The sequence below is a fragment of the Acinonyx jubatus genome, chromosome A1 (assembly GCF_027475565.1).
Source record: "Acinonyx jubatus isolate Ajub_Pintada_27869175 chromosome A1, VMU_Ajub_asm_v1.0, whole genome shotgun sequence".
Lineage (NCBI taxonomy): Eukaryota > Metazoa > Chordata > Mammalia > Carnivora > Felidae > Acinonyx > Acinonyx jubatus.
Genome location: NC_069380.1, coordinates 216,845,996 through 216,855,252, shown reverse-complemented (window position 1 = coordinate 216,855,252; position 9,257 = coordinate 216,845,996). Strand labels below are relative to the sequence as shown.

At 36.5% G+C, this 9,257-nt stretch overlaps 1 pseudogene; it reads left to right on the top strand.

Annotated features, from left to right (window-relative positions):
* Positions 1 to 6,700: 6,700 nt before the first annotated feature.
* On the top strand, positions 6,701 to 6,945 carry LOC106986988 (cyclin-dependent kinases regulatory subunit 2-like; annotated as a pseudogene).
* Positions 6,946 to 9,257: the final 2,312 nt, after the last annotated feature.

The window sequence follows — 9,257 nt, the reverse complement described above, 5'->3', positions numbered from 1 at the left end:
CTGAAGTAAGTTTAAATTCCAAAAGCAACTTCCAGATAAACCTTTGGTTTTAAAATTTTAAATATTGAAACACTCTCTTCTCCTGAAATTTCCAAAATAAAAGAAAAATAGGAAATTTAACTTCAATACTTAAAACAATGAGAAATATCTACAAGTGGTACAATAAATTGTAAATGAATGAATACATGAATGAGTGAATGAATGAATTTATGAATCAATGAATCAATCAATCTCAAATGAAGTAAAATTAAAGCAATGGTGAATATATCTTGTTATCTCAACACAAATATTCACTATAAATGATCTGATTACAGTCACTGTTGAGTATCTAATCTGACACAGTGAAGACCAGAATTTAGCTCTGTGGCATAATTCCCCAGGCCATAGACCAGGTTCCTGAATCAAATTGGTTAACATTGCATCTTTAATATTGTAGAACAAACAGCACTCTTTTCTTATTGGAATACACACTCTGAATATTTTGTTTTGTCTTTCTTGCTGCAATGTTTCTGACAAAACTACAGACACCTTTCCACTATTATAGCATCGCATACAGCAACACTTTTAACCGAAGAACTCATTTGACAGTAAATGAAGTGTGGCAATGGGCCCTCACTCTTGGAATTCACCAAGATTGCCATGCTCCCCATCATCTTGAAGCAGTTAGCTTAATGGAATGGTGGAATGTCTTTTGAAGATTCAGTTACAGTGCCAGCCAGGTGGCAACACCTTGCTGGGCTAGAGCAGTATCTGCCAAGATTAGATATATGCTCTAAATTAGCATCCAAAGTATGGTGTTACTTTTCTCATAGCCTGAATTCATGGGTCTGGGAATTAAGGGATGGAAATGAAAATGGCTTCTCTCCTTCATATCCTGGAGATTCAGTAGCGAAGTACTTGCTTCCTATCCGCATGACTTTAGACTCTGCTGGACTAGAGGTCTTAGTTCCAAAAGGAGAAATATTTCCACCAGGGAACACAGTAATGATGTCAATAGACTAGAAATTAAAACTACTTCCTGGTCACATTGGATTTTTCATGTGATTGAATCAATGATTAAAAAGAAAAGAAAAGAAAAAGGTTATTCTGATTCTGCATGATTGATCCTGAGTACCAAGGGGGAATTGGGTTGCTACTCCACAATGGACATGAGGAGAAGGAGTGTTTCATCTATATACACAGAGACAAACATGGTTACCTTCCCAGAATTTATTTCTGTGTCAGGGCAGATGACACAACACACTCACCCATGAACGTAAATAAAGTGTATTTAGTACTCACCACAAACTGAGGATTAACACCAGCTGAAGGGCTCAAACAGGGGTAGAGAAAAAAGGAGAACAAAGGGTGCTCAACAGGGGAGAGTTCCCACAATCAAGAGGCTGCAACTAGCTGAAATTCCCTTACATACTCAAAAATCAAAGGACGTGTGCTGGGCTTTTAAATTCCTTGGTTGCCCAGATGTGGAACATGCAGAGATCTACAAGCTATTAATGGTGAAACTCCATCAAAAAATGGAGTTATCCTCTTAATTGTAAGAACATCCCCTATAGCATATCTCAGTACTCTCATAGCTTGTGATTAAAGTCATTGAAAAAGTACAACAACCCAACAACCAAGGCGAGACTAATAATAATGGCCCAGAATTTTTAGGAATGAATGTTTCAGTAACCCTGCTAGACAATGTAACAACCAACTGAGGCACTCACTAGGTATATGAGAACTATGAAGTGAATAGACGTTATTCATAAATGTGAACTATGTAACCAGTTCCAGAAACTAGGGCAATAACAGTTATAACAGTTATAACTTCTTTATTTTGATTTGAATGTGTGTGTGTGTTGTTCTGCATCATTTTATCATAGCATGATATGTTTGCTTACTAGTTAACTTTCTAAAATGATATTTATGTACCAGGAAGTCAAAGTGAATTACCTAGTCACAATGAACATCACCCAAAGATTGAAAGGGGTTTGTATCCTCTTTGGGAAGAACGGATAGTGTGTAATTTTCAGATATACATGGGATTTGTGTATTACGCTAGGAGAAAGCATGGCACAGTTATTGTCTTTATTAGATATTAAGTCTAGTCTTCTAGTTTGAGGAAATGCATATGGGTGGCAATGCCAAGATGGCAATGGGTAGAACACAGTGCTTTGCAATGTGTCCACTTGCTAGGCTGGACTAGGTTTCCCAGAATTCTCTTCCAAGAACGTTTCTGGTTAGAGTGGACTACAATACAACATTCCTTTGTGAGATCTGGATCCTGGAAGTTAAACAGCAACAACTTTTGTATCACACACAAGTGTTACTCACCTAACTCACCTGACTGGCTTGAAGCAGTGGGTAGGCATGCAATTGCCTGCTGTCCTTAGGATCTTCCTCCAATTTGGCCAAATCTTGGCTCAGATGTGTGTGTTTATCTCCATAATGATGTGTTCTGCAATCTGCAGGATGTGCATGCCACAGTAGGTCAGAGGCAATACACAATGACATGATTTCAGTCTACACTCCTGAACTTCAGCTCATGCTTGTGGGGCCAACTTTTTCTTACTTTCCTGTAATAAATATCTATCTTTCCGGCTATCTCATCTGTGGGTTTCAACTTTTGGCATCAGATGCTAAGACAGACCGTAGTCTCACTGTAAATGCTAAAGTCATAACATTTCATGAAGAAAACGTGGGAGGAAATCTTCATCATCTTAGGGTAGGGAAAGAATTCTTATGGCAATTTTTAGGAAAACTATTAACAAAATTGTCTAAATTGACTTCAACATAGTTAATAAAAAATCATGTTTTTAAAATACCACTGTTGTTAAAACGAAAGGCAGGTAAATACTGGGAGAACATAACTACAATATGTACATTTTACAAAAACTTCATCTCAAAAAAATATCCGCAACTCAACAAGACAACTCACCTAAATAAAAAAGGGCAAAATATATCAACAAACAATTCAGAAAGAAAATAGATGAAAAGCCAATAGTTATAGAAAATATATTCAGTATCATTTGTCATTAAGAACATTCATTTAATAAAATTTTAATGCTTATTTATTTTTGAAAGAGAGAGAGAAAGAGAGAGAGAGCCAGGAAGGGGCAGAGAAAGAGGGAGACACAGAATCTGAGGCAGGCTGTAGGCTCTGAACTTTCAGCACAAAGCCCGACGCGGGGCTCAAACCCACAAACTGTGAGATCATGACCTGAGTTGAAGTCAGAGCCTTAACTGACTGAGCCACTCAGGCTCCCGAAGAACATGCATTTTAAAGCCACAATGAAAAACCAGTACATATTCATTAGAATGGCTAAAATGAGGCACACCTCAGTAGCTCAGTCAGTTAAGTGTTCAACTCTTAATTTCAGCTCAGGTCATGATCTCACAGTTCCTGAGTTCAAGTCCTTCATGGGGCTCCATGCTGACAGCACATTGCCTGCTTGGGAGTCTCACTCTCCCTCTCTCTGCCCCTCCCCCGATCACCTGTTTTCTCTCTCAAAATACATAAATATGCTTAAGAAAAAAAAAAGAATGCTAAACTGAAAAAGAGAATGACAATACCAAATATTGGCAAAATATTAGTCACAAACACTTCCTGGAAATGTAAAATATAGGCACTTTGGAAAACAATTCAGCACTTTTAAATAAGTTAAACATACACACACCTTGTGACTCAGTATATACTCTTAGATATTTATTTAAGGAAGGGAAAAGTTCACAGAACTGTAGGCAGTTTATAAAACAAACTCCCACTGTCCATTGGTCAAGAGAGTTAATATCTAGTAAAGGCCTGGCATCCAGGGTCACTCAGAGTTTGTGGCTCCTTTTTTGTTTAAGCTGAAACAACACAGTCAGTTTTAATATCCCTTGGACAAGTGCTCTTATTCTGGAACATTTCCTTTAAAAGAAAATCTTCAATTTTCTTCTGAGAATATGTTTCAGAAAATGTTTTGTGTGACCTGAAATTGATCCAGTCAAATCAAAATACCAATTACAGTTCTTTGCTTATGACACTTTGCTTCTTCAAAAGACCATAATAAATGATTACTAGGGCAATTTATAATTTATCATCTAAAATTATGCTCGTTTAGTGTTTATTATCATTTCTAAGTGTATAATACTTCTGAAGTTAAGTTTAAATATTGAGGATAGGAGTGTATATTTAGACTGAGATAGATATATGTAAATAGTTTTTATAGATATATTATTAAATGACAGTGTGTAGGAAAAAAAGGAAAATAAAGTTTTCCTTTTGATACTTATTGAGTATATTAGATTTAGCTTGTTTGTGAGTACATATAGAGGTTGACTGAGAAACATAAAATTGAGTAATATGTCCAACTCTTCATTATTACATTAAAAAGTGGCTACTAAGCAGTACCCATATTTAAATATTGGTCAAATCACTATAAGTGCATCATTTGGAACTTACAGAAATCTCACAATTTTTTAAAGTTTATTTATTTATTTTGAGAGAGAGAGACAGAGAGACAGAGAGACCAAGAGCAGGGGAAGGGCAGAGACAGAATCCCAGGCAGGCACCGCACATTCAGTGCAGAGGTTGACGTGAGACTTGAACTCACAAACCGTGAGATCATTACTTGAGCTGAAATCAAGTCAGATATTTAACCAGGTGCCGCATAATTCTCACAAATTTTAATTTAGTACTTAGATATTCTGTACAAATTAAGGAGAGACAAACTGTAACAAAAGTTTACTGTATATTTAAATGTAAAATTAACTTAAATACAAGACTTTTTCTTTTTAATTTGGAAGGGTCAGATGCTCCTAAAATTATACATAAGATGCATAATTATACATAATTATATACAAGAATTAAAATTTTTAATGTATCAGCTATAATCAACATAAATAATGTGCAAGTGGGGAGGAGCTATAATTGATTTAATTATGTTTACTATTCTAATTTCAAAACAAGAGGCTATTTTTGGAGTTGTCCATGCTCTTATGTTTCATTCTCAAGGTACCTGTACAGATGAGAGAGAAATATCCAGGTTTTGACACAGAACCATTGTACTCCTTTTTACTATTCTCCACTCCCTCTTACCTGGCAGGATTCTGAGAACATATGTAAATCACTACCATCTATGTAGAAAGACACATGATGGCCCACAGGTCACCAGGGGAGGTTGTAAACAGGCAAGTCTTAGTAGTCACGTCAGGAATGTCATTATTCTTGGGCAAGTGGGGAGTAGAATTAATGGATCCAGCTCATCAGGAATGAAATTCATTAACTTATGTGATGGGAAATAAACAGTAGTGAAACTTCCAGAGGTAACCGCTCAGTTTATGTACACCTTCTATATATGTATTTTTCTCAAGTGTCCAAGGATGGTAGGTTGTCGTCTTCATTTAAATGTCTACCCATAATGGGGTGCCTGGGTGGCTCAGTCGGTTGAGCATCCGACTTCGGCTCAGGTCATGGTCTCACGGTCTGTGAGTTTGAGCCCCACGTCAGGCTCTGTGCTGACAGCTCAGAGCCTGGAGCCTGTTTCTGATTCTGTGTCTCCCTCTCTCTCTGCCCCTCCCCCGTTCACGCTCTGTCTCTCTCTGTCCCAAAACTAAATAAACGTTGAAAAAAAATTTTTTTTAAATAAATGTCTACCCATGCCTGATGATCAGTGAACAGCAAGAGTCTAGTTTTTTGTTTTGTTCTGTTTTAATTCAGCTTTAACCTCTGCCTGTAATGCAATGTTGGGCCTGGAGTTATGCTTAACATATTTTTCATTAATTAAATCAATATGGAGATAAGTGAATAAACTCACAGGTGTTTCTTCAGGCAAAATACAAATCTTATCTAGCAAATGATTTTTGTTCTACCACTTTATTTGTAGTATTTCAAATATTAAGGAATTTTTTATGTTGAAACAATTGATTTCATAATAAGTAACTTAACTAATGCTAATTTATTAAAGTTATACAAGTATCTGAAACAAGGCTTAGTTGTTTGCTTTTTTCTAGAAGTTTTGTGGTTTCATTTCTCATGTAGTATTTAGTTGTTTGTCTAAACAATGTCTGTCACAATTTCTGTGGTGTTGGAACAAAATTAGAAATAAAAATATTTTTTATCTTAAAGCTTTCTATTTAATTATTGTATAAACTTAAGGATAAATGCTGTAACAATTTAGGAGTGTACATATCATGCAGACACAATAGTTTATGCTGCAATATATATACAATGAACAAATAATTGCCTGAAAAGATGTGTTTATATATGTTGTTGAAAAATGTCATGACTCTTGGACATTAAAACAAATTACTTAATTTTTAAGTCAAACTATCTGGTCTTACTAAGGCAATAAGTTTCCTTTTAGAGATATGTGTTTAACTTCTGATTATATTTACATAATCACTTACGATCTTATGTGTACTGTAAATTTCTAAAACTCCATCACTTAAGCACCCTGATCTCTAATAGTTATCTTTTCAATAACAAGAGTTTTAGACTATGAGAGCTATAATTGATCACATAATGACTACTCCACTCATTCACATATTCACAATGTTCTCAAATATAGCATATGAAAATCTCCAGGTAAGCAGAATATACACTTTTAAAACAAAACAACACAACTGACAAGATGTCAGATCTCTTTCGTGTAGGCCGTTGAGGCATTGCCCAGGCCTGGCAGGGATGTGTGGCCTGCCGCACCTCCTTTGCACTCCCTCTATGGTCTCACACATGATGGCCCACAAGCAGATCTACTACTCGGTCAAGGACTTCCAGGAGCACTGTGAGTACCGCATGTCGTGTTATCGAGAACTTTCCAAACAAATACCGAAAACCCATCTGATATCTAACGAGGAGTGGAGGAGACTTGGTTCAACAGACTCCAACGGAGGCTTGTCTGGATTCAGTATGTGATCCAGGAGCCAAACCTGCATATTCTTCTCTTTAGATAACCTCTTCCAAAAGATGGGCAAAAATGAAGTATCTGGGGATCATCGATTAAATCTTTTTCAACTGTCATGTATATGCGTATATTAGGTAGTATTCAGTGAATACTTGAAAAAGTGTACAAATCATTCACCTATAACTGCACGTGAGCTGTATTCTTCACAGCAACAGAGCTCAGTTAAATGCAGCTGCAAGGTTACCGCACAGTGTTTAAGATGAAATTTCTTCTGGTCAGTTTTTCTCTTAAGATAAGTATCCGTTTGACTTTGCCTGTTACTTTTGGTAAATAAAGTTTGTATGCTGCATTCATCAAAAAAAATTTTTTTGTATATCTGTAAATGTGTAAGATGCCTTCAAATAGTTATTTTGCCCAAAGTGTTTTAGCAGATTGTCATTGTAAGTATATATGTATAAAAACCACTTAAAATTTTTTAACATTTATTCGAGTGACAGAGACAGAGTGTAAGCAGGGGAAGGGTGAGAGAGAGGGAGACACAGAATCTGAGGCAGGCTGCAGGTTCTGAGCTGTCAGCACAGAGCCCGACGCAGGGCTCGAACTCACCAACCGTGAGATCGTGACCTGAGCTGAAATCAGACATTTAACCGACTGAGTCACCCTGGAGCCCCTAAAAGCCACTTTATTTAAATATACATAATAAAACTGAATTCACTGACTGCATTTGTTTATAGCTAAAGACCTCTCGAAGATTTCAATTGTTTTCTTTACAAATTTGGGGGTGGAAATCCAACATCTAATATAAGCTAATAAGAGTAAATTAAGTCAAATATCTAGGACTCAAAACTTTACAGTAGCATCAATCAATCAATCAATCCAAACACTGATAGAAATGTAGAATTAAAGGTCTGTGGGTGGGGGGTGTTCTAACCTATAGAAAATCAAGAATAAGGAGTACAGTGGACTTCTTGACAGAGACCATGTAAATAAAAAGATAACAGAGTGAAATATTTAAACTGTTAGAAGAGGGACACCTGAGTGGCTCAGTTGGTTAAATGTCCAACCCTTGTTCTTGTCGCAGACCATGACCTAATGGTTCATGAGTTCAAGCCCCGCATGGGGCTCTGTGATGACAGTGCAGAGCCTGCTTGGGATTCTCTCTCTCCCTCTCTCTCTGCCCCTCCCCTGCTTGCACACACACTCCCTCTCAAATTAAATAAATAAACTTAAAAAAAAGTGTTAAGAGACATAAACAAAACAACAACAACAACAAAACCCTAGAAATCTGTATCCAGCAAAATTACCATTCAAGAGTAAAGCAGAAATAAAAACTAAAGACTTCCCATGTCTTTTTTTTTTTTTTTTAAGAGAGAGAAAACACAAGTAAGGGAGAAGGGCAGAGTTAGAGAGAAATTCCCAAGCAAGCTTCATGCTCAGCATAGAACCAGATGTAGGGCACAATCCCACGACCCTCGGATCATGACCTGAGCGGAAATCAAGAGTCAGACACTCAACTAACTGAGACACCCAGGCACCCCAAAGACTTCCCACATCTTGAGTTTGAACTCCACGAGTAAAGAAACCAAGTCATGTGGTCTGACAAAACCCCAGTGCATAAAATTATACCCAATGCATATTTTGTTCTAAAAAAATGCTAACGGGAGGAAGGAGGTCATCAAGGTAGAAGGCAAAAAAGAATGCAGGAAAGAAGGAGAAATGGAGGGAAGGAAGAAGGGAATGAAATTAATGTACCACATAAATCTTGATGTATGCCTTAAATAAATTGATGCATGCTGGTGGACTTATTCAAACAGGTTAAATGTAATGGAGTAAGTTGGGAGAATTTTTGTTTGTTTTCTATTTAGTTTTTGAGAAATTTTAAGGTGGTTATCGCAGATATCTAACAATTGATGTAGACATCTAGGTGGGGATCCCACTTTTCATTTTCATTCATCTGTTTATAGTATTAATTAGCTTTCAACATGAAGAAGATCATTTAGGAAAAAGTAGAGAATTAGAATAGAAATTTTCTTAGCAACAAGCCTTGAAGAATTCAGCTACAGAGTGGGATACAAAGGAAGCTCTCAATTAGTGGCAACAGTTGCAAAAAACACTAACTGAATTACAAGTTTAAGAAAAAGAAAATCAACATTAACGACAGAAAGCTGTTTTATTTGCATTATACTACTGCCCTAAAATTGGTTTAGGAGTAGAACTACATGTGCACCCTGGTGAAATATTTTGTCTGAACTACTGACATGTTACAGAAGAATGGGAAAGACACAGAACTTGAGATTAGTAGCTTTAAAACAAAAGATATGAAGAGGTAAGAAAAGTCTGCTCAGTCTACCTCTCTATCCTAAAATTAATTTGAATTGAGGCTAGAAC